The 26,346-nt window shown below is 42.9% G+C and overlaps 1 pseudogene; it reads right to left on the reverse strand.

Annotated features, from left to right (window-relative positions):
* Positions 1–858: 858 nt before the first annotated feature.
* On the reverse strand, positions 859–18,720 carry LOC139311830 (zinc finger protein 208-like; annotated as a pseudogene).
* Between the last annotated feature and the right edge of the window lie 7,626 nt (positions 18,721–26,346).

Below are 26,346 nucleotides of genomic sequence, written 5' to 3' on the forward strand. Positions count from 1 at the left end.
CTCCTCTGAGAAGCGTGGCTCCCTCCTCTAGTAGCTGCTGGGAACCATGGGCCCTGCACTCCCTGACAGCCTTCCTCCTCCTCCTCCTCCCCGCAGCCCATTTCCTGATCCAGGGGAGATCCGAGAGCCCCTCCCTCAACCCACTTTGGCTGCACACTATGGCACAATCTGACTGCCATCTTGTCTGTTTTGAGCCACCCAGTCCATCTCCTGAAAAAGGCCCTCTTGATTATTTTGAGCAATATACTTTTATTCAGCATTATATGCACAGAAAGAAAGTTAATACAAATATTTCTGTGTGAATATATGAAAAAGACAATGAAAAAAGGGAAAAAAATCCCTCCAAAAATATAATAGAAAAAAGAAACTTTCCCTTTTCATCCTCAGCCAGCAGATTCAACAACAAAACTTTATTACTAAATAAACAGCCAGATTCATTCCACCCTTTATCCCTATTTTTTCCTCTCTAAATTTTCACTTCTCATTGATCAACATAATCTAATAAAAGTTAAGAAAAATACCTGGTTCCTTGACTTACAACTGAAGGAACTTATGACCAGAATTCCATTCCAGGTTGTGGTCATAAGTCAAGGAGTTCCTGTACACTGAAAAACATTTTATCTACTCCCCATATACTGTATTTATAACTTTTGTGTGTAATCCAGTAAATTACTAATGCGGCTTTGCGAGCAAAATATTCTCACACTCCCAACATTTTGCCTCATTGTGTACTCTCTGATGGGATTTGAGGTTACTTTGCTTCCGTAGGAGAAACATTTCTCCCACACCAAATAATTGTAGGATTTCCCTTCTGTCACTGTAAACATTGTGTTGAAAAAAATGTGTTCCGGATATTGTTCACAGCTGAAGAGATTTATCTCTGCTATGGACTTTTTGGTCCCTTTTTAGCTTTGATTTACTAGGAAAAGGTTTCTCGCGCTCTGTGCATTTGTAAGGCTACTTTCCTGTGTGAGTTCGGGTGTGCGTGCGAAGTCCTGAAAGTTGGGCAAAACATTTCCCACACTCCAGACATTTATAAGGTTTCTCTCCAGTGTGGATTCGCTGATGTATCACAAGAGTATCTTTCCGTGAAAAACACTTATCACACTCTAAGCATTTGTGGGGCTTCTCTCCCGTATGGATTCGGCTGTGACTTGTAAGGGAAGATGAATGAGCAAATGATCTCCCACAGTCTAAACATTTGTAGTTTTTTTCCCCTGTGTGAATTTTCACATGACTTCTAAGGGCTGATGAGGTACGAAAAAATCTTCCACAGTCGTTGCATTGCTGTGGCTTCTCCCCTGTGTGGGTTTTATGATGTATCGAAAGGCTTGCCCAGTGTCTAAAATATTTTCCACATTCTATGCATCTGTATGGCTTCTCTCCTGTATGGACCCTTTGATGCCTTCGAAGTTGGCTTTTTTGGGAAAAGCATTTCCCACACTCCCCACATTTGTAGGGTTTCTCCCCTGTGTGGATTCTCTTATGTATCTGAACATGGATTGGCGAAATAAAACTTTTCCCACACTCCCTGCATTTATAGGGTAGGTCCCCTTTGTGCCATTCCTGGTGTCTCTGAAGTTCATAAGAATACATGAATTGTTTCTCACATTCTGGGCATTCATAGGGTCTCTCTCCAGTGTGAAGTCTCTGATGTCGCACCAGATGTGATTTCAAGATAAAACATTTCCCACATTCGAGGCACTTTTCGTTTTTCTCCCCTCTGTGTGTTTTCTCATGACTCCAAAGACCTGAACTCTGGGCGAAACATTTTCCACACTCAAAGCATTTGTAAGGTTTTATTCCAGCATGGATCTTCTCATGGAACCAAAGACTTGAATTCTGAGAAAAGCTCTTCCCACATTCCCAACACTTGTAAGGTTTCTCCCCTGTGTGAATTCTCTCGTGGTTTCTGAGAGTTTTTTTTTCATGGAAAAATTTCCCACATTCCAGACATTGATAAGGTTTCTCTCCAGTGTGGATTTTCTGATGTCTCCAAAGTCCTCCTGTATAAGCAAAAGATTTCCCACATTCTATGCATGTGTATGGCTTCACTCCTGTATGGACCCTCTGATGGATTCCAAGGGTTTTTTTTTGGGAAAAGCATTTCCCGCATTCCACACATTTGAATGGCTTCTCCCCTGTGTGGATTCTCTCGTGGTTTCTGAGAGTGCTTTTTTCACGGAAAAATTTCCCACATTCCAGACATTGATAAGGTTTCTCTCCAGTGTGGATTTTCTGATGTGTAAGAAGTCCTGACTTTTGACCAAAGCATAAGTCACATTCCTCACATTTATAGGGTTTTAGTCGAGGGGAGCTTCTGAGATCTTTGGAGATCTCAAAACATTGACTGGATCCACTTCCCAAATGGAGCTTCCTGTGGGTCAAAAGGAGGGACTTGCGAGCAAAGGATTTCCCACACTCTGAGCATTCATGGGTTCTTTTGGGGGTTCTTGGAGGGCTGCTTGTGTCTGATGGGGGATCCAAGAGTTTCCCACGCTTCATGCTTTCCTTTGGCTACTGCCTTGGGCTGAATTTCTACTATCTTTTGTTAGTTGTCTTGAAAGTAAATCTTTGGTCACAGTTATTTTCCGGCTGGTGGAACAAAAAAGACAAATGAGAACATTATTTCCTTTCGAGAAACACAGAAAATCACAAAATTGTTGAAGGCAAGATGCTGACATTTGTTAAGTGCTCAGAGTGTGCTCTGAACCACTATGTATCTAAGTCGAAGTGCTATTGCTAATAACAAGCACAACAGTGAGGGCAGAATTGCAGTTCTTCAGCAAAGCAGTCATGGGATGTCTCATGTGATGTCCGCTTTGCTCAACAAGTGAGACTGCAGTCCAGATTTAGTCATAAGTCGAGGACTGCCTATAGGGAACACAAAGTCAAGGCAAAAGTTTTCACCGCATTGCCGTTTTGTCAAATAAAGATAAAACAGAAATGAAGGCGAATATATGTATCCCAGAATGAAGTTGCAGGATCCATTCCAGGTCGGTTAACAGGATCAGAGATTTTGTCTTCTGAGCTTTAGGCCTCGTGCTGAAGCCCTTCCTCAGGTAACTTATCTCCAGCAAAGTGTGTGCTGTTCTGTGTGTGGTCCACATACACAACCACACAGAGAACAGGACACCCTCTGCTGGAGAGAAGTTCCCTGAAAAAGGGCTCCAGCATGAGATCTAAAGCTCGGAAGACAAAACCTCTGATCCTCGTAACTGACCCAAATTGCATCCATTAATAACTAACGCTTATGTTCCAAACTTAATATTTAACCACAATTTTGATGGGCCAAAATGGAAGAAACCAGCAGGATGAAGTCCAGAAGGGATCAAGGCATAGTTGTGAGTAGGAAAACGCAAAGGAAGGTGAGAGAGATCAGATGGTGAAAAGGGCTGATCTCCTCCCATTTCCCCACCCCACAACCAAAGAGGTTCAGGCAAGGTGTCCAAGCAGAGTTTGGTATGAAGTGGGATGCCAGCTGACCTTGAAGCAGCATCGCTTTCATCCCCCACCCCCCCACCCCACGGATTCTGCCTCCCCTTGGTTAATGGCAGTCCCTCAGGAAAGAGTAGGGAAGCAGAGGAAAGCATCAGGTGGCAACCAGCCTCCAAACTTCCTTAAAACTTTTGCTTTGTAAAACATCCACCATGAAGGGCCACATCACAGCCCCTTCAGGGCAAAACAAGGAAAATACTAGTTTTTCCTGATTCTACCAAGCCTTTAGGATCAGAAGCAGATCAAACATTGGCATAAGAACAAAGGATTATATTGTTCCCCTTTTAAATTCAGCTCAAAGAAAAAGGATCTCTTGTGGGTTAAGGCAACATGAACTGAATTCAATCAATTTAAAGCTTTTCTTTCCCCCAAACTCTCCCCTCCCCATTGCAATGAGGTCGGCCTGCATTAAGAGCACATTACAAACCTCAACAAACGCTTTAAAGCTCCGTTTACTCCATTTTTTCCAACTGCACGTGCGGGATATGGATGCTCAGAGACCTCGTGGTCTGACGGACCACAGAGAGACCTTCTGAAGCAACTTACCCAGAGCTCCTTCCCTGATCCACTCGGAGCCCCCCGGGGAGCCTTGGCTGGACGAGGAAGGGGCAGAATCGCAGATCCACCCCAGGGACGGAGCTCCCTTTGCCCCCCTGGAGGGAAGGCAGGCAACGGCAGAGCGGGATCTCCCCGAGGAAACCCCAGAAGAGTGGGATCCGCAGGATCCTCCCTTCCTCCTGGCGGGGAGAGGATCTGCTGGCTGGACGGGGAGCATGGAGGCCGGAGGGAGAGCAGCCTCACCTTCCCCGAGAGGGATCCAGAAGCCTCTCCCGAGGGATCCAGCGCCGATCCTCCAAGGAAGAAGCGAGATTCAGGGATGAAAACGGAAATCCAGATGGGGCACAGGAGGGGCTTATATATATATAGAAGCCCCTCTATACAGTCCCGCCCCCTTTTCTTTGCCCTCCCCCTAATCTCCCCCCCCCAGCCAGGACCACGTGTTCTGAAACCTCCCCAGTTCCTCTGATGGGCGTTGGTGTGGAGGGTTCCTCTGCCCATGGGAAGAGTGTCCCTCTCTGCAGGCTGGAAGCAGGATTTCCTAATCCCCAGAGACCCCCAAGACAGGAAAGAGGAATGTTTGGGGGAGGAACTCAGATCTCATTCTTCTTCCCATGGAGGCGACACAATACAAGAGGGAAACAAGCCAGCCAAGCCACTGCAAAATGGAAATGATTTTTTATTTTTATTGATTGATATCCGCCTTTATTATTTTTACAATAACATATCCCACACATCTTCCTTTACCTATTTGCCTCACAACAATCCTGCGGGGTGGGCTATGGTGAGAGAGTCACTGAGTCTCCGGAGAAGGGCGGCATATAAATCGAACCAATAAATAAATGAGATGGGGGGACTTCAACTCCCAGAATTCATGCTGGCTGGGGGATTCTGGGAGTGGAAATCCACACAGCTTAAATGTTGTCAAGGTTGAGAAACTTGGATATGGACGCATGTAAACATGCATCAGTGTCCGTGTAGAGACACATATGTGTTTTGAGGATGTGTTTATCAAACTCTTCCCCAGGGTAAATGTAAGAATTCAAATCCACAATCAAGACTAGAATTTATTCGAGGTGATTGTCCTCAACTTACAGCATAGATGTTTGCTAGCGGGGGAAATAAGCTAACTTGTTTTTGTTTTTTAAGTTTTTTATTATATTTTTATTGTTAAGGAATAACAAAAAGGAAAAAAAATCAATACAAAAAATCAATAATAAGGAAAGAAAAAAAAATTTCCCCCAACGTACAAACGGAAAGGAAGTTTTAGGAACTTGAAGTCTTCAATTCTTCCAGAAATCTCTTTGATAAGGTACTGGTGCCGATTCATCCAATCTCCCAAGTGCAAAGTCCACAAATGGTTGCCAAGTGTTCCAAAAAACATTTTCTTTATATATACCACTTCTAATTTTAATATCACAAGTCAATTTATCATTTAATGCAAATTTCCATGTTTCATTGTACCATTCTTCTAATTTTAAGTCAACATTTAATTTCCAATATCTAGCAATTATAATTCTCCCCATTATAACCAAAATCCTCACCAATTCTCTTTCTCCAGTTGTTAATGTTGTTTCATTCAATATTAATAATAATATGGTTTCCAATGTCAATTTGACCCTCTTCTTAATTATTTTAAATATTTCATTTTCTATCCTAGACCAAAAAAGTTCAACCCCATTACATTTACACCACATTTGAGCATATGTCCCGAGTTCCACTTTACATCTCCAACACATTTTATCCACTTTATTATCCATTTGAAAAAGTCTTATTGGGGTCAAATACCACTTCCAAATAACTTTATAATTATGTTCTTTAATCGTTATTGATAATGTCCTCATTATTCTGCTAACCCAATTCATATTCCAATTTTGATCAGAAATTTCAATACCCAGTTCTTTTACCCAATTCTCTTTCATTACCCTTTGTGAATTATTATCAGAGTTAATAATTTTATAAATTTTACTAGCTAATCCCTTTGGCCCAATTTCATCTTTTATTATTCGAGATGTCAAATTTTCAAATTCCGTTTCCTTTCTGCTCTCATCGTTCCTTTCTTTGCATTTCCTATTCCATTTATTCATTTGAATTCTTTCAAACCAATTAATGTTTAATTTTCCATAAATTTCCTCTTTCCTCATTTCGTTTTCTATAAATTTCAACCATTCACTAATTTTTTTTTTTTTTTTAATTTGATTTATATGCCGCCCTTCTCCGGAGACTCAGGGCGGCTTACAGTGCGTTAAGCAATAGCCTTCATACTTTTGTATATTTATACAAAGTCAGCTTATTGCCCCCACAAACTGGGTCCTCATTTAACCTACCTTAGAAAGGATGGAAGGCTGAGTCAACCTTGAGCCTTGGAGAGATTCGAACCAGCAGTAAATTGCAGGCAGCTGTGTTAATAACAGGGTGCTTTAAACCACTGTAGTACCAAGGCTCTTTTGTTTCCACTTTCTCTTCTATTATAATCCTCTCTCTGTTACTATTTAATTTCATTGGGCAATTCTCTTTCAGTTTACCTAAATACAATGCGTCTGGTATTAATTTTTTTGCTACTCTGTCCCAATTTTTAGTCAAACTATTTAACCAATAATTGCAAATTTTAACCTTACCTTTAAAATTTTCCAAAAACCATTTGTAACCAAACTTCTTTATTTCCTTCATTTCCAAATTACCCCAAAGTTTAACATCTCCTTTTAAAATTTTTACTACTGTTTTTATATTAAATGCTCTATAATAGTTTAATAATTTTGGAATTCCTAAACCACCTTGTTTTTGGTTCTGATACCACATTTTCTTAATCAGTCTTGGTTTCTTATCCCCATTACAAAATTTATGTAATTTTTTTTGATATACTTCAATGTCCTTCTCGGTTGAAAAAATTGGAAGCATCTCGAATAAAAAGTTAAATTTAGGAAGTAACATCATTTTACATAAAGCTACTCTACCAAACCAAGATAACTTGAGTTTTTTATATTTCCCAATTTTCTCTTCAATTTCTTTTGTTACTATGTCATAATTTAGTTTCTTTAAATAAGCTAACTTGTGAGGTGGGTGGCTTCTATATTTAATAATAAATATAAATATAAATAACTACAGACTTTCAACCTTAAGTGAGTCTCTGCACATTATGGATCCAGGTCATGAATACCTTTTATGGGTGGGGCCCATCCTAAACTCCAAAAAGCTGCAGCTGGATGACTTCCATGGCTGTTTGCCCTCCAGCTGTGCCTGATGAGCTCCTGGCTGAAAGGGGGGACCGATCCAAACTCAGCCTCTCCACTTGAACTGAGAAGGGAAGGAAAGACACAGGAAGGGGCACAAATGTAGGAGCCTGGTGGTGCAGTGGACTAAACTACTGTTAAAGTAGCATTTAGCTGCCAGCTGCCTGCAATTACTGCGAGTTCAAATCTCACCAGGATCAAGGTTGACTCGGTCTTCCATCCTTCCGAGGTAGGTAAAATGAGGACCCGGATTGTGGGGGCAATAAGCTGACTTAGTACAAAATAGAACACCGCTTGGGGGGGGGGGCGAAAGCCCTACTAAGCAGGTATATACAAAAAGTATGAAGGCTATTGTTTAAAAGCATTGTAAGACACCTCGAGTCTCCGGAGAAGGGCGGCATATAAAACAAACAAACAAATAAATAAACCAACCCCCCTTGTCGGCAGGAGCAGCTGAATGCTGGCAAATGGACATGGGGTATGTGTGTGTGTAGGAATTAGCAGCATGAAATGACAGAACGGCCCCTTTTTCCTATTTTCACTTGACCTTCTGTGTATCCCAGGACTGGACTTTCTTCCCAAAGAGCCTTAAATCCATAAAGAGAAAGAGCCTCCATCAGACTTGAGGAGCATCCGGGTACCAGGCACCTCTGGGGAACCAGGTGTCCGGATCAAGGGGCTCACAGGGGGTCCCACCCAGTGCTTGGAGGAGGCAGGGAGATGCCAGAAGCCTCCTGAAATCTCCAATAGGAGTGGGGCAGATCCCAGCTTCTGAGCACATCAGCAACTAGCAACTTCCCAAGGAAAACAGCTAGGAAAACATTCTGCTGCGTTCAGCTGGGGAGGAGATGCCATTTCATGAAGGACGGAGGAGGAGGAGAGAATGAACCAGGTTTAAAGGCAGCCCCAGGAAGGCTCCGCACCCCTTTGCACCCTGATTCAGCACCAAATGACTGCAAGGAATATCAATCCTTCCATCCTCCACCGCTCAGTCAGAACTGAAGAAGCTCCTGGGATGAGAAGGGAAATGTTTTCAAGGGGAAAAAACCAAGAAAGTCCAGTTTCCTTTTGGAAAAACATTTTAGGGACAACCATGACCTGGAGGATGGAGACTCTCCATAGACACCCCCTGTCTCCACTTTGTCCTTTCGAAACCTCGGCAGACCCAGCCTGGACTCAAGGGGGCCTTAAAAGACCTTAAAGGGCATCTAGTCCACCCCTCCAGGCACAAAGACAAAGGGAGATTCAGATTGAGAATTATTGGGGGAGGGCACAAAAGGAAATCCACACTGCCCTCCGGTCCTGGCAGGAAGCAGCCCCCTGAAGCTGCAACCCCCACCCTCAAGACTGAAAACCTTCCCCTCTTTCACCCTCTCTGCCTCTACTGGAGTGGTGGGGCCTGAGTTGCTCTTCCCAACTCTCCCTTCAGTGAAGGGTGCTGGGGCCCCTCCCTTTGAGATGATCTTGGGGGGGGGCTACAGGGGGCCTATTTGGAAGGGGGACAGGAAAGAGGCCTGGAAACCATTCAAAGAAAGCTAGTGGGGATGAAGATTGGGGGGGGGGGAGTTTGGAGTATCTAGGGAAGGTGGGGGTCGAAGGACTGGGAGAGCCCAGGAGTATGGGTGTAGGTATCCTTATTGCGATCCCCTCCCCAGATCCCCCCCAAAGGAAGAGGGATAGAGAAGCATGGATATTATGTTCCTTGCAGCCCAGAGTTCCTGGGGGGGGGTCTCCCCCCCTTCTCTCATATTATCTGCCGCTTTAGGGGGCAGAGAGACCTCACTGGGATTCAAGGTTCCCTCCGAAGTGTTAGGCGGACTGCTGGACCTGTTGTGTATCTGCCTGCCTTTTTCCACCCTGGGAAGATGGAGGAGGCCCATCAGGAAGGCCCTGCACTTCCACTCATTTTCCTCCCCACTCCAGGCCCCCCACCAAGGGTGGATCCGGCTGGGACCGACAATTCCCCATCTCTCCTCTAGGGGGCCTCTTCCGGTAGCCTCATGGGACAGGTTTCCCGCCCCTCCTCTGAGAAGCATGGCTCCTTCCTCTAGTAGCTGCTGGGAACCATGGGCCCTGCACTCCCTGACAGCCTTCCTCCTCCTCCTCCCCCCAGCCCATTTCCTGATCCAGGGGAGATCCGAGAGCCACTTCCTCAACCCACTTTGGCTGCACACTATGGCACAATCTGACTGCCATCTTGTCTGTTTTGAGCCACCCAGTCCATCTCCTGAAAAAGGCCCTCTTGATTATTTTGAGCAATATACTTTTATTCAGGATTATATGCACAGAAAGAAAGTTAATACAAATATTTCTGTGTGAATATATGAAAAAGACAATGAAAAAAAAGGGGGAAAATCCCTCCAAAAATATAATAGGAAAAAGAAACTTTCCCTCATCATCCTCAGCCAGCAGATTCAACAACAAAACTTTATCACTAAATAAACCACCAGATTCATTCCACCCTTTATCCCTATTTTTTCCTCTCTAAATTTTCACTTCTCATTGATCAACATAATCTAATAAAAATTAAGAGAAATACCTGGTTCCTTGACTTACAACTGAAGGAACTTATGACCAGAATTCCATTCCAGGTTGTTGTCATAAGTCAAGGAGTTCCTGTACTCTGAAAAACATTTATCTACTCCCCATATACTGTATTTATAACTCTTGTGTGTAATCCAGTAAATTACTAATGCGGCTTTGCGAGCAAAATATTCTCACACTCCCAACATTTTGCCTCATTGTGTACTCTCTGATGGGATTTGAGGTTACTTTGCTTCCGTAGGAGAAACATTTCTCCCACACCAAATAATTGTAGGATTTCCCTTCTGTCACTGTAAACATTGTGTTGAAAAAATGTGTTCCCGATATTGTTCACAGCTGAAGAGATTTATCTCTCCTATGGACTTTTTGGTCCCTTTTTAGCTTTGATTTACTAGGAAAAGGTTTCTCGCGCTCTGTGCATTTGTAAGGCTACTTTCCTGTGTGAGTTCGTGTGTGCGTGCGAAGTCCTGAAAGTTGGGCAAAACATTTCCCACACTCCAGACATTTATAAGGTTTCTCTCCAGTGTGGATTCGCTGATGTATCACAAGAGTATCTTTCCGTGAAAAACTCTTATCACACTCTGAGCATTTGTGGGGCTTCTCTCCTGTATGGATTCGGCTGTGACTTCTAAGGGAAGATGAATGAGCAAATGATCTCCCACAGTCTAAACATTTGTAGTTTTTTTCCCCTGTGTGAATTTTCACATGATTTCTAAGGGCTGATGAGGTACGAAAAAATCTTCCACAGTCGTTGCATTGCTGTGGCTTCTCCCCTGTGTGGGTTTTATGATGCATCGAAAGGCTTGCCCAGTGTCTAAAATATTTTCCACATTCTATGCATCTGTATGGCTTCTCTCCTGTATGGACCCTTTGATGCCTTCGAAGTTGGCTTTTTTGGGAAAAGCATTTCCCACACTCCCCACATTTGTAGGGTTTCTCCCCTGTGTGCATTCTCTTATGTATCTGAACATGGATTGGCGAAATAAAACTTTTCCCACACTCCCTGCATTTATAGGGTAGGTCTCCTTTGTGCCATTCCTGGTGTCTCTGAAGTTCATAAGAATACATGAATTGTTTCTCACATTCTGGGCATTCATAGGGTCTCTCTCCAGTGTGAAGTCTCTGATGTCGCACCAGATTTGATTTATTGGAAAAACATTTCCCACATTCGAGGCACTTTTCGTTTTTCTCCCCTCTGTGTGTTTTCTCATGACTCCAAAGACCTGAATTCTGGGTGAAACATTTTCCACACTCAAAGCATTTGTAAGGTTTTATTCCAACATGGATCTTCTCATGGAGCCAAAGACCTGAGTTGTGAGAAAAGCTCTTCCCACATTCCCAACACTTGTAAGGTTTCTCCCCTGTATGAATTCTCTCATGGTTTCTGAGAGTGGTTTTTTCATGGAAAAATTTCCCACATTCCAGACATTGATAAGGTTTCTCTCCAGTGTGGATTTTCTGATGTCTGCAAAGTCCTCCTGTATAAGCAAAAGATTTCCCACATTCTATGCATGTGTATGGCTTCACTCCTGTATGGACCCTCTGATGGATTCCAAGTTTTTTTTTTTTGGGAAAAGCATTTCCCGCATTCCACACATTTGAATGGCTTCTCCCCTGTGTGGATTCTCTCGTGGTTTCTGAGAGTGCTTTTTTCACGGAAAAATTTCCCACATTCCAGACATTGATAAGGTTTCTCTCCAGTGTGGATTTTCTGATGTGTAAGAAGTCCTGACTTTTGACCAAAGCATAAGTCACATTCCTCACATTTATAGGGTTTTAGTCGAGGGGAGCTTCTGAGATCTTTGGAGTTTTTCCCAGAGAAAGATTTCTCACCCTCCAAACCTTCACTGGATCCACTTCCCACATGGAGCTTCCTGTGGGTCAAAAGGAGGGACTTGCGAGCAAAGGATTCCCCACACTCTGAGCATTCATGGGTTCTTTTGGGGGTTCTTGGAGGGCTGCTTGTGTCTGATGGGGGATCCAAGAGTTTCCCACGCTTCATGCTTTCCTTTGGCTACTGCCTTGGGCTGAATTTCTACTATCTTTTGTTAGTTGTCTTGAAAGTAAATCTTTGGTCACAGTTATTTTCCGGCTGGTGGAACAAAAAAGACGAATGAGAACATTATTTCCTTTCGAGAAACACAGAAAATCACAAAATTGTTGAAGGCAAGATGCTGACATTTGTTAAGTGCTCAGAGTGTGCTCTGAACCACTATGTATCTAAGTCGAAGTGCTATTGCTAATAACAACCACAACAGTGAGGGCAGAATTGCAGTTCTTCAGCAAAGCAGTCATGTGATGTCTCATGTGATGTCCGCTTTGCTCAACAAGTGAGACTGCAGTCCAGATTTAGTCATAAGTCGAGGACTGCCTATAGGGAACACAAAAGTCAAGGCAAAAGTTTTCACCGCATTGCCGTTTTGTCAAATAAAGATAAAACAGAAATGAAGGCGAATATACGTATCCCAGAATGAAGTTGCAGGATCCATTCGGGGTCGGTTAACAGGATCAGAGATTTTGTCTTCTGAGCTTTAGGCCTCGTGCTGAAGCCCTTCCTCAGGTAACTTATCTCCAGCAAAGTGTGTGCTCTTCTGTGTGTGGTCCACATACACAACCACACAGAGAACAGGATACCCTCTGCTGGAGAGAAGTTCCCTGAAAAAGGGCTCCAGCATGAGATTTAAAGCTCGGAAGACAAAACCTCTGATCCTCATAACCGACCCAAATTGCATCCATTAATAACTAACGCTTATGTTCCAAACTAATATTTAACCACAATTTTGATGGGCCAAAATGGAAGAAACCAGCAGGATGAAGTCCAGAAGGGATCAAGGCATAATTGTGAATAGGAAAACACAAAGGAAGGTGAGAGAGATCAGATGGTGAAAAGGGCTGATCTCCTCCCATTTCCCCACCCCACAACCAAAGAGGTTCAGGCAAGGTGTCCAAGCAGAGTTTGGTGTGAAGTGGGATGCCAGCTGACCTTGAAGCAGCATCGCTTTCGTCCCCACCCCACGGATTCTGCCTCCCCTTGGTTAATGGCAGTCCCTCAGGAAAGAGTAGGGAAGCAGAGGAAAGCATCAGGTGGCAACCAGCCTCCAAACTTCCTTAAAACTTTTGCTTTGTAAAACATCCACCATGAAGGGCCACATCACAGCCCCTTCAGGGCAAAACAAGGAAAATACTAGTTTTTCCTGATTCTACCAAGCCTTTAGGATCAGAAGCAGATCAAACATTGGCATAAGAACAAAGGATTTTATTGTTCCCCTTTTAAATTCAGCTCGAAGAAAAAGGATCTCTTGTGGGTTAAGGCAACATGAACTCAATTCAATCAATTTAAAGCTTTTCTTTTCCCCAAACTCTCCCCTCCCCATTGCAATGAGGTCGGCCTGCATTAAGAGCACATTACAAACCTCAACAAACGCTTTAAAGCTCCGTTTACTCCATTTTTTTCCAACTGCACGTCCGGGATATGGATGCTCAGAGACCTCGTGGTCTGACGGACCAGAGAGACCTTCTGAAGCAACTTACCCAGAGCTCCTTCCCGGATCCACTCGGAGCCCCCCGCGGAGCCTTGGCTGGACGAGGAAGGGGCAGAATCGCAGATCCACCCCAGGGACGGAGTTCCCTTTGCCCCCCTGGAGGGAAGGCAGGCAACGGCAAAGCGGGATCTCCTCGAGGAAACCCCAGAAGAGTGGGATCCGCAGGATCCTCCCTTCCTCCTGGCGGGGAGAGGATCTGCTGGCTGGATGGGGAGCATGGAGGCCGGAGGGAGAGCAGCCTCACCTTCCCCGAGAGGGATCCAGAAGCCTCTCCCGAGGGATCCAGCGCCGATCCTCCAAGGAAGAAGCGAGATTCAGGGATGAAAACGGAAATCCAGATGGGGCACGGGAGGGGCTTCTATATATATAGAAGCCCCTCTATACAGTCCCGCCCCCTTTTCTTTGCCCTCCCCCTAATCTCCCCTCCCAGCCAGGACCACGTGCTCCGAAACCTCCTCTGTTCCTCTGATGGGCGTCGGTGTGGAGGGTTCCTCTGCCCATGGGAAGAGTGTCCCTCTCTGCAGGCTGGAAGCGGGATTTCCTAATCCCCAGAGACCCCCAAGACAGGAAAGAGGAATGTTTGGGGGAGGAACCCAGATCTCATTCTTCTTCCCATGGAGGCGACACAATACAAGAGGGAAACAAGCCAGCCAAGCCACTGCAAAATGGAAATGATTTTTTTTATTTTTGTTGATCAATATCCGCCTTTATTATTTTTACAATAACATATCCCACACATCTTCCTTTACCTATTTGCCTCACAACAATCCTGTGGGGTGGGCTATGGTGAGAGAGTCACTGGCCCCAAGGTCTCCCACCTGCTTTTCATGGCCAAGGCGGGACTGGAACCCATGGCCTCAGGCTTTCTAATGCAGGGCCTTAAGACTAGGCCACATTGGATGTCCTGGGTGTTGATTGGCAATGGTCATCTTTTAAGAGCCTTGGTGGCGCAGCTGACTAAGTGCTGTTAAAGTAGCACCAGCTGCCTGCAATTACTGCAAGTTCAAATCTCACCAGGCTCAAGGTTGACTCAGCCTTCCATCCTTCCGAGGTAGGTAAAATGAGGACCCGGATTGTGGGGGCAATAAGCTGACTTTGTATATAAAAAAACAACACCCCTGGGGGGGGGCAAAAAGCCCTACTAAGCAGGTATATACAAAAGTATGAAGGCTATTGCTTAAAAGTATTGTAAGACACCCCGAGTCTCCGGAGAAGGGAGGCATATAAATCGAACCAAGGAAGGAAGGAAGGAAGGAAGGAAGGAAGGAAGGAAGGAAGGAAGGACGGAAGAAAGAAAGAAAGAAAGAAAGAAAGAAAGAAAGAAAGAAAGAAAGAAAGAAAGAAAGAAAGAAAGAAAGAAAGAAAGAAACCCCCCTTGTCGGCAGGAGCAGCTGAATGCTGGCAAATGGACATGGGGTATGTGTGTGTGTAGGAATTAGCAGCATGAAATGACAGAATGCCCCTTTTTCCTATTTTCACTTGACCTTCGGTGTATCCCAGGACTGGACTTTCTTCCCAAAGAGCCTTAAATCCATAAAGAGAAAGAGCCTCCATCAGACTTGAGGAGCATCCGGGTACCAGGCACCTCTGGGGAACCGGGTGTCCGGATCAAGGGGCTCACAGGGGGTCCCACCCAGTGCTTGCAGGAGGCAGGGAGATGCCAGAAGCCTCCTGAAATCTCCAATAGGAGTGGGGCAGATCCCAGCTTCTGAGCACATCAGCAACTAGCAACTTCCCAAGGAAAACAGCTAGGAAAACATTCTGCTGCGTTCAGCTGGGGAGGAGATGCCATTTCATGGAGGACGGAGGAGGAGGAGAGAATGAACCAGGTTTAAAGGCAGCCCCAGGAAGGCTCCACACCCCTTTGCACCCTGATTCAGCACCAAATGACTGCAAGGAATATCAATCCTTCCATCCTCCACCGCTCAGTCAGAACTGAAGAAGCTCCTGGGATGAGAAGGGAAATGTTTTCAAGGGGAAAAAACCAAGAAAGTCCAGTTTCCTTTTGGAAAAAACATTTTAGGGACAACCATGACCTGGAGGATGGAGACTCTCCATAGAGACCCCTGGCTCCACTTTGTCCTTTCGAAACCTCGGCAGACCCAGCCTGGACTCAAGGGGGCCTTAAAAGACCTTAAAGGGCATCTAGTCCACCCCTCCAGGCACAAAGACAAAGGGAGATTCAGATTGAGAATTATTGGAGGAGGGCACAAAAGGAAATCCACACTGCCCTCCGGTCCTGGCAGGAAGCAGCCCCCTGAAGCTGCAACCCCCACCCTCAAGACTGAAAACCTTCCCCTCTTTCACCCTCTGCTTCTACTGGAGTGGTGGGGCCTGAGTTGCTGTTCCCAACTCTCCCTTCAGTGAAGGGTGCTGGGGCCCCTCCCTTTGAGATGATCTTGGGGGGGGGGCTACAGGGGGCCTATTTGGAAGGGGGACAGGAAAGAGGCCTGGAAACCATTCAAAGAAAGCTAGTGGGGATGAAGATTGGGGGGGGGGGGAGTTTGGAGTATCTAGGGAAGGTGGGGGTCGAAGGACTGGGAGAGCCCAGGAGTATGGGTGTAGGTATCCTTATTGCGATCCCCTCCCCAGATCCCCCCCCAAAGGAAGAGGGATAGAGAAGCATGGATATTATGTTCCTTGCAGCCCAGAGTTCCTGGGGGGGGTCTCCCCCCCTTCTCTCATATGATCTGCCGCTTTAGGGGGCAGAGAGACCCCACTGGGATTCAAGGTTCCCTCCGAAGCGTTAGGCGGACTGCTGGACCTGTTGTGTATCTGCCTGCCTTTTTCCACCCTGGGAAGATGGAGGAGGCCCATCAGGAAGGCCCTGCACTTCCACTCATTTTCCTCCCCACTCCAGGCCCCCCACCAAGGGTGGATCCGGCTGGGACCGACAATTCCCCATCTCTCCTCTAGGGGGCCTCTTCCGGTAGCCTCATGGGACAGGTTTCCCGCCCCTCCTCTGAGAAGCTTGGCTCCCTCCTCTAGTAGCTGCTGGGAACCATGGGCCCTGCACTCCCTGACAGCCTTCCTCCTCCTCCTCCCCGCAGCCCATTTCCTGATCCAGGGGAGATCCGAGAGCCACTTCCTCAATCCACTTTGGCTGCACACTATGGCACAATCTGACTGCCATCTTGTCTGTTTTGAGCCACCCAGTCCATCTCCTGAAAAAGGCCCTCCTGAATATTTTGAGCAATATACTTTTATTCAGCATTATATGCACAGAAAGAAAGTTAATACAAATATTTCTGTGTGAATATATGAAAAAGACAATGAAAAAAGGGAAAAAAATCCCTCCAAAAATATAATAGAAAAAAGAAACTTTCCCTCATCATCCTCAGCCAGCAGATTCAACAACAAAACTTTATCACTAAATAAACAGCCAGATTCATTCCACCCTTTATCCCTATTTTTTCCTCTCTAAATTTTCACTTCTCATTGATCAACATAATCTAATAAAAATTAAGAAAAATACCTGGTTCCTTGACTTACAACTGAAGGAACTTATGACCAGAATTCCCTTCCAGGTTGTGGTCATAAGTCAAGGAGTTCCTGTACACTGAAAAACACTTATCTACTCCCCATATACTGTATTTATAACTCTTGTGTGTAATCCAGTAAATTACTAATGCGGCTTTGCGAGCAAAATATTCTCACACTCCCAACATTTTGCCTCATTGTGTACTCTCTGATGGGATTTGAGGTTACTTTTTTTTTTTTTTTAAATTTGATTTATATGCCGCCCTTCTCCGGAGACTCAGGGCGGCTTACAATGCTTTAAGCAATAGCCTTCATTCTTTTGTATATTTTATACAAAGTCAGCTTATTGCCCCCACAAACTGGGTCCTCATTTTGCTTCCGTAGGAGAAACATTTCTCCCACACCAAATAATTGTAGGATTTCCCTTCTGTCACTGTAAACATTGTGTTGAAAAAATGTGTTCCCGATATTGTTCACAGCTGAAGAGATTTATCTCTGCTATGGACTTTTTGGTCCCTTTTTAGCTTTGATTTACTAGGAAAAGGTTTCTCGCGCTCTGTGCATTTGTAAGGCTATTTTCCTGTGTGAGTTCGGGTGTGCGTGCGAAGTCCTGAAGGTTGGGCAAAACATTTCCCACACTCCAGACATTTATAAGGTTTCTCTCCTGTGTGGATTCGCTGATGCATCACAAGAGTATCTTTCCGTGAAAAACTCTTATCACACTCTGAGCATTTGTGGGGCTTCTCTCCTGTATGGATTCGGCTGTGACTTCTAAGGGAAGATGAATGAGCAAATGATCTCCCACAGTCTAAACATTTGTAGTTTTTTTCCCCTGTGTGAATTTTCACATGACTTCTAAGGGCTGATGAGCTACGATAAAATCTTCCACAGTCGTTGCATTGCTGTGGCTTCTCCCCTGTGTGGGTTTTATGATGTATCAAAAGACTTGCCCTGTGTCTAAAATATTTTCCACATTCTATGCATCTGTATGGCTTCTCTCCTGTATGGACCCTTTGATGGCTTCGAAGTTGGCTTTTTTGGGAAAAGCATTTCCCACACTCCCCACATTTGTAGGGTTTCTCCCCTGTGTGGATTCTCTGATGTATCTGAACATGGATTGGCGAAATAAAACTTTTCCCACACTCCCTGCATTTATAGGGTAGGTCCCCTTTGTGCCATTCCTGGTGTCTCTGAAGTTCATAAGAATACATGAATTGTTTCTCACATTCTGGGCATTCATAGGGTCTCTCTCCAGTGTGAAGTCTCTGATGTCGCACCAGATTTGATTTATTGGAAAAACATTTCCCACATTCGAGGCACTTTTCGTTTTTCTCCCCTCTGTGTGTTTTCTCATGACTCCAAAGACCTGAATTCTGGGTGAAACATTTTCCACACTCAAAGCATTTGTAAGATTTTATTCCAGCATGGATCTTCTCATGTAACCAAAGATTTGAATTCTGAGGAAATCTCTTCCCATATTCCCAACACTTGTAAGGTTTCTCCCCTGTGTGAATCCTTTTGTGGTCTCCGAGAGTCCTTTTTTCACGGAAAAAAATCCCACATTCCAGACATTGATAAGGTTTCTCTCCAGTGTGGATTTTCTGATGTGTAAGAAGTCCTGACTTTTGACCAAAGCATAAGTCACATTCCTCACATTTATAGGGTTTTAGTCGAGGGGAGCTTCTGAGATCTTTGGAGATCTCAAAACATTGACTGGATCCACTTCCCACATGGAGCTTCCTGTGGATCAAAAGGAGGGACTTGCGAGCAAAGGATTTCCCACACTCTGAACATTCATGGGTTCTTCTGGGGGTTCTTGGAGGGCTGCTTGTGTCTGATGGGGGATCCAAGAGTTTCCCACGCTTCATGCTTTCCCTTGGCTGCTGCCTTGGGCTGAATTTCTACTATCTCTTGTTAGTTGTCTTGAAGGTAAATCTTTGGTCACAGTTGTTTTCCGGCTGGTGGAACAAAAAAGAAAATGAGAACATTATTTCCTTTCGAGAAACACAGAAAATCACAAAATTGTTGAAGGCAAGATGCTGACATTTGTTAACAACCACAACAGTGAGGGCAGAATTGCAGTTCTTCAGCAAAGCAGTCATGTGATGTCTCACGTGATGTCTTCTTTGCTCAACAAGTGAGACTGCAGTCCAGATTTAGTCATAAATCGAGGACTGCCTATAAGGAACAGAAAAGTCAAGATGCTGACGTGTGAAGTGCTCAGAGAGCTATGAACCACTATGTATCTGACTTTGAAGCAGCATCGCTTTCATCCCCCATCCCACACCCCACGGATTCTGCCTCCCCCTGGTTAATGGCAGTCCCTCAGGAAAGAGTAGGGAAGCAGAGGAAAGCATCAGGTGGCAACCAGCCTCAAAACTTCCTTAAAACTTTGATTTGTAAAACATCCACCATGAAGGGTCACATCACAGCCCCTTCAGGGCAAAACAAGGAAAATACTAGTTTTTCCTGATTCTACCAAGCCTTTAGGATCAGAAGCAGATCAAACATTGGCATAAGAACATGGAATGTTCTCTAGAAATGTGGCCGTCACCAAGGCACCTTCTACCATTGCTGGTGGACCTGCCCCCAAGCAAAAAAAATTCTGGAAAATGATCTGGAAATGGATTATGGAAATAATAAAAGAAAATATTGATTTTGAACCGAAAATCTTTCTCCTGGGAATCCTGAAAACAGAATACGAAAAAAAGAAGTATCGAATCATACATATAACGACAGCGGCAAGAATAACCTATGCTCAGTATTGGAAGGAGAAAAAACTACCACCCGAAGAACAAGTAATCAGGAAAATATTAGAGTGCGCCGAAATGAATAAGCTAACATTAGAACTTAACGAAAAAGAGAACACGGAATATTATAATGTGTGGGAGCTGTGGTATGAGTGGATAGAGAAAAGAAACAAAAAGTGAAGTTTGAGAAGTATAAAGGTTAACTAATAATGATCATAAAGAGTTAACTATTACCATGTGCATTACTGAACTAAGGTTGCAATCTATGTAAATAACAAGTAAATAACATGTATATATGATCATAAAGAACTGTGCATTACTACTTGTAATAATACCCAAATCATATACAAGCAAAGATGCAATACTATGTAAATACTATGTAAATAATATGTATTTATATTTAACACCACGGAACCAAAAAACATAAATTGTATTTCTATATTTTCACAATAAAAACCAATAAAAAAATAAAAAAATAAACACTGGCATAAGAACAAAAGATTTCAATGTTCCCCTTTTAAATTCAGCTCAAAGAAAAAGGATCTCTTGTGGGTTAAGATAACATGAACTCAATACAATCAATTTAAAATTTTTCTTTCTCCCAAACTCCCCCCTCCCCATTGCAATGAGGTCGGCCTGGTTAAGAGCATGTTACAAACCTCAACAAATGCTTTAAAACTCCGTTTACTCCCTTTTTTCCAACTGCACATCCAGGATATGGATGCTCAGAGACCTCGTGGTCTGACGGACCACAGAGAGACCTTCTGAAGCAACTTACCCAGAGCTCCTTCCCGGATCCACTCGGAGCCCCCCGGGGAGCCTTAGCCGGATGAGGAAGGGGCAGAATCACAGATCCACCCCGGGGACAGAGTTCCCTTTGCCCGCCTGGAGGGAAGGCAGGCAACGGCAGAGCAGGATCCCCCCGAGGAAACCCCAGAAGAGTGGGATCCGCAGGATCCTCCCTTCCTCCTGGCGGGGAGAGGATCTGCTGGCTGGACGGGGAGCATGGAGGCCGGAGGGAGAGCAGCCTCACCTTCCCCGAGAGGGATCCAGAAGCCTCTCCCGAGAGATCCAGCGTCGATCCTCCAAGGAAGAAGCGAGATTCACAGGTGAAAACGGAAATCCAGATGGGAGACGGGACCCTCTATACAGTCCCGCCCCCTTTTCTTTGCCCTCCCCGTAATCACCCCTCCCAGCCAGGACGACGTGCTCCGAAGGAAGGGCAGGATATAAATCGAACAAATAAATGAGATGGGGGAACTTCAACTCCCAGAATTCATGCTGGCTGGGGGATTCTGGGAATGGAAATCCACACAGCTTAAATGTTGTCAAGGTTGAGAAACATGGATATGGACGCATGTAAACATGCATCAGTGTCCGTGTAGAGACACATATGTGTTTTGAGGATGTGTTTATCAAACTCTTCCCCATTCAAGAAGGGTAAATGTAAGAATTCAAATCCACAATCATGACTAGAATTTATTCGAGGTGATTGTCCTCAACTTACAGCATAGATGTTTGCTAGCGGGGGAAATAAGCTAACTTGTGAGGTGGGTGGCTTCTATATTTAATAATAAATATAAATATAAATATAAATATAAATATAAATATAAATATAAATATAAATATAAATATAAATATAAATATAAATATAAATATAAATATAAATATAAATAAATATAAATATAAATATAAATATAAATATAAATAACTACAGACTTTCAACCTTAAGTGAGTCTCTGCACATTATGGGTCCAGGTCATGAATACCTTTTATGGGTGGGGCCCATCCTAAACTCCAAAAAGTTACAGCTGGATGACTTCCATGGCTGTTTGCCCTCCAGCTGTGCCTGATGAGCTCTTGTCTGAAAGGGGGGACCGATCCAAAATCAGCTTCTCCCACTTGAATTGAGAAGGGAAGGAAAGAGACAGGAAGGGGCACAAATGTAGGAGCCTGGTGGTGCAGTGGACTAAACTACTGTTAAAGTAGTATTTAGCTGCCAGTTGCCTGAAATTATTGTGAGTTCAATTCTCACCAGGATCAAGGTTGACTCGGCCTTCCATCCTTCCAAGGTAGGTAAAATGAGGACCCGGTTTGTGGGGGCAATAAGCTGACTTTGTATAAAATAGAACACCGCTTGGGGGGGCCAAAAGCCCTACTAAGCAGGTATATACAAAAGTATGAAACACAAATCTCTAATTTTAAACAGGAGCTGCCAACACTAAAAGAAACTTCTCTTTTTAACTTTCGCTTTCACACCCCATTAAAGCACAATCACCATCTTGGTTTCACTTTCTCCCCTTAATAAGTCAGAAGGAAGTAATATACATTTGGAGTTAAAGTTCAGTACTTGCAGATCTCATCTCTCCTGAGTTTGCTCAGCCTGCTTCCGAATGATGTTTATTCTAGCGTTGTTTGCAGGGGTGGTCGCGGCGTCTTCTTCTGCTTGAAGCAGAAACATCCCGGATCCGGAGCTCTGTCGGGCTTCCAGGGAGCTCTCACCCTTCAAGCCCCAGAATTGTTCCTGGGGCTACTTGGGGAGCTCTACCTACGCCCGTCTGCTCTCTTCCTCCCCTTTTCCCGGGGAGAAAGTTTTCAAGCCGCTAGACAGCTGATTTGCGCTGTTCTAGCAGCTTTACAAGATCGTGGGGCTGGCGCTCAAGGGAAGAGTGTCCTCGGTGCCTGCGGTGCCACCGGAAGTCCCAGAAGATTAGAGATTACAGCAGTGATCCTTAAAAAAAAAGGACTGATATTATTTAAAGACTGATTTTTGGATTTGGTGAATTAACAGTTCTGGCAGTTGACTGAATTTAAATTGGAAACTAAAAATGGCTTCAAAACAAATTAAGGCTATTGTCCCCAAAAGTGCTGGGACTTCACCAGCTCAAACGTCCAGATTGCAATCTCTCTCTGTTCCAACGGAACCAACAATATTAACGTTTGAAATGTTGCAGGAAGCCCTCAAAACACAAGCCTCTGTTACAGAAACAAAAATTGCTTCAATGTTTCGGGAGGAAACTCGAGAAGTTGCTGAAGAAATTGCACAGGTCAAAGAGACTATTCAAAAACGAAACCAAGAAATTAGAAAAGATATTATTATGGCAGTACAAGGATTGGCAGGACACATTGAAGCAATAGATGAAAAAGTGGAAGAAATTAAGCAGTCTAATGAGAACTTGGAAAATAAAATGGGGGAGGTCCAGGACAAGATGGAAAGAGCAGAGGCGGATGTGATAATGATACAATATAGAGACATGGAATTTGCTCTGAGAATAAGAGGCCTCAAGGAAAATAAGCAAGAGAATTTGAGAGAGATCTTTTCAGAAGCATTTGCACAGATAATGGAAGATCAAAAAGCAAATTTTGAATGGCAGATTGACAAAATGTATCATGTCAATTCATGGGTGGCCAGACAGAAACATCTACCAAGAGATATTGTAGTTTATTTTTACAACAAGGAGATTACGCAATGAAATCCTACAAGTCACTTTTAAAAACAAACTTCAAGTGCAGGGGCAGGAGGTTTAAATTCCCCCCAAAATGTTGAGAGCCAGAAAGGATTATGCCTTTCTGGTGGAAGAATTGACATACCGTCAGATACAGTATAGATGGGAAGTTCCAGCTGGTTTGGTGGTGAATTATTCAGGAGAAAGATACCGTCTCAATTCAGTGTGGAAGGCAAGAGATTTCTATACCAATGTATTAAAGGCTGGATGCCCTCAGCCCCAGGAAGCTAGAAGGAAGACAGAAATGGATGGGGCAAGAAAGGGGGAGAAAGAAGAATTGTTGGCACAGGCCCAAAAGGGTGATTTGATTATTCAAAAAGAATTAATACAATTTTCGACTACTGTTCAAGCTTAGAAGAACCTAAGGATCAAAGACAGACTCGAGCGGCAGCTAAGCGTCAAGAAGAATTAAGAGTGCAGCAACTTCAAATGATTCGAGACACTACAAAAACAGCAGCAGTAGGAGGAGCAAAGCCAAAAAGTAAAATGCATGGAGATTTCCAGCAGATGCTCCAAGTGCTTCAGGGGGCCAAGAATGGCAACTAGATTTTTGACCTGGAATGTCAATGGCTTAAATTCACCACAAAAGAGGAGAAAAATATTTCATTATTTGAAACAGTTTAAAAATGATGTAATTTGTCTACAAGAGACTCATATTAGAAGTAAAGATCAAAAATATTTAATAAATGCAAGGTTAGGTATACATTTTGTTGCATCTGCTCCTGAGAAGAAGAATGGTACAGTTATATACCTAAAAAAAGACTTAATTGCCAAATTAATTGAAGCAGATGATCAAGGAAGATTTTTAGCAATTGAACTGTTAATAAAAGGAGAAAAAATACTTTTAATTGGAGTCTACGCACCAAACCAACAACAGGAAAAATTTTATAAGCTTTTACATTCCAGGTTATTACAATGGGATTATAAATCATGTATTTTATTGGGCGATTGGAATGGAGTTTTGGACACTAAAAAAGATAAGAAGGGGCTCTTGCAGAACATTTCAATGCGTGCCAGATTGCCAAAATCGTTTTTTGAAATGATGGAGGACATGGAACTGAGAGATATCTGGCAAGAGAGAAACCCCGAAGAAAAAGACTTTACCTTTTTTTCTGATAGACATCAATCTTTCCCAAGGATTGATTTTATATTAATTACAAATGATTTCTTTTCCAGAGTGAAGAAGACAAAGATTTGTCAAGAGTTTTAACGGATCATAGTCCAGTCTGGATAGAATTAGAGTATGGAAGGGGATCTAAGAGGTCTTGGAGGTTAAATGAAAATTTGTTTAGATATGAGGAAAATGTAAAAGAATGTAAAAAATTTATGAAAGAATTTTTTATTATAAATATGCATAAGGGTACATCTATGGAAATGGTATGGGATGCAAGTAAAGCATATATGAGAGGCATTTTGATATATTTGAATAATAAATATAGACGTAAACAGGAAAAAAAAAGGAAGGACTTAGAAGAGGAAATCAGGAAAAAAGAACAAGCTTTGATATTGAATCCAGCAGATAAGAAAATAAAAGAGGCAATTAATTTATTGCGAAGGCAATTTAATATGTTAATGGCAGATCAGGTCGCAACTAATTTGCAATATGCTAAACATAATACTTTTTGTAATGCTAATAAACCAGGGAGGTGGTTAGCATATTTGTTAAGGAAAAAGCAAAAGTCACGGACCATAGAGAAAATAGAATATAAAGCTAAAGAGGTTTATCAGCAAAATATGATTAAAAAAGCATTTTTAGAATTTTATAGAAGGTTGTATGCTGGTGATAAAATTCAAGGTGCAGATATAGATAGATACCTACAGAAAGAGTATATTCCTACAATTACAAAAGAGCAAAGGGAGGGTTTAAATCAACCAATAACTACTGAGGAGATTATGTCTGCAATTAAGCAGTTGAAATTGGGTAAAGCTCCTGGGACGGATGATTTGACAGCTGCTTATTATAAACATTTGCAGTTAGAAATGGTGGGATCACTTAAAGAATTATTTACTAATATACAATCTGGAGGAGATATACCCCCATCTTGGAGGACATCTTATATTTCTTTGATTCCAAAGGAGGAGCAAGACCACACCCAGCCAAAAAATTATAGGCCCATATCACTCTTAAATACAGATTACAAGATTTTTGCTAAAATATTAGCAAATAGGTTAATGACAGTCATGCAACAAATGATTCATAATGATCAAACTGGTTTTATAAATGGTAGACAAATGAAGAATAATGTAAGGCAAGTTGTTAACCTATTGGAGTATTTGGGGAAGAACAACCAAATCCCTGCGGTGCTGATATTTCTTGATGCAGAGAAAGCATTTGATAGATTGAATTGGCAATTTTTATTGAAAATAATAGAAAAGATGCAGTTTGGGGAACATTTCACAAAATCTATTAAGGCAATATATCAGAAACAAACAGCGCAAATAATAATTAATGGTAGTTTAACAGACACTTTTAATATAGAAAAAGGAACAAGACAAGGATGCCCTTTGTCTCCATTATTGTTTATTTTGACTTTGGAATTTTTGTTAAGTAAGATACGTGGGTCAGACAAAATAAGTGGAATTAAGATTAGGCAGTATGACTATAGATTACGAGCATTCGCAGATGACTTGGTTGTTACTTTAACCCAACCATTACAGTCGGTTGTAGGTCAAATGGATATAATTAATCAATATGGACAAGTATCTGGATTTAAAATAAATGCAGGGAAAACAAAGATAATAACTAAAAATATGACTATAAAGCAAAAAGAAGAACTAGAAAGACTAACAGGATTTGAAATTGTAAAAAAGGTTAAGTATTTAGGGGTGTATATTATGACATAAAATGCGAAATTATTTAAGTATAATTATGATCCATTGTGGCAAAAAATGCAAAGAGAGATGGAAAACTGGAAAAAATTACAATTATCCTTCTTAGGAAGAATAGCAGCAGTAAAAATGAATGTTTTGCCTAAATTTTTGTTTCTTTTTCAAATGATACCAATACTTAAAAAAGATGAGAATTTGAAGATATGGCAGAAGGGTATTAATAATTTTGTTTGGGCAGGGAAGAGACCGAGAATAAAACAAAAAATAATGCAGGATACACGTGAAAGAGGAGGTCTCAAAATGCCTAACTTAAGACTTTATTATGAGGCAGCTGTTCTATCAGCAATGAGTGATTGGATGAATTTAACAGAAGAAAGAATATTGAATATCGAGGGATATGATTTGGTTT

This window comes from Pituophis catenifer, unplaced genomic scaffold (genome assembly GCF_029215685.1).
Source record: "Pituophis catenifer annectens isolate HBS135680 unplaced genomic scaffold, rPitCat1.0.hap2 SCAF_2, whole genome shotgun sequence".
Taxonomy (NCBI): Eukaryota; Metazoa; Chordata; class Lepidosauria; order Squamata; family Colubridae; genus Pituophis; species Pituophis catenifer.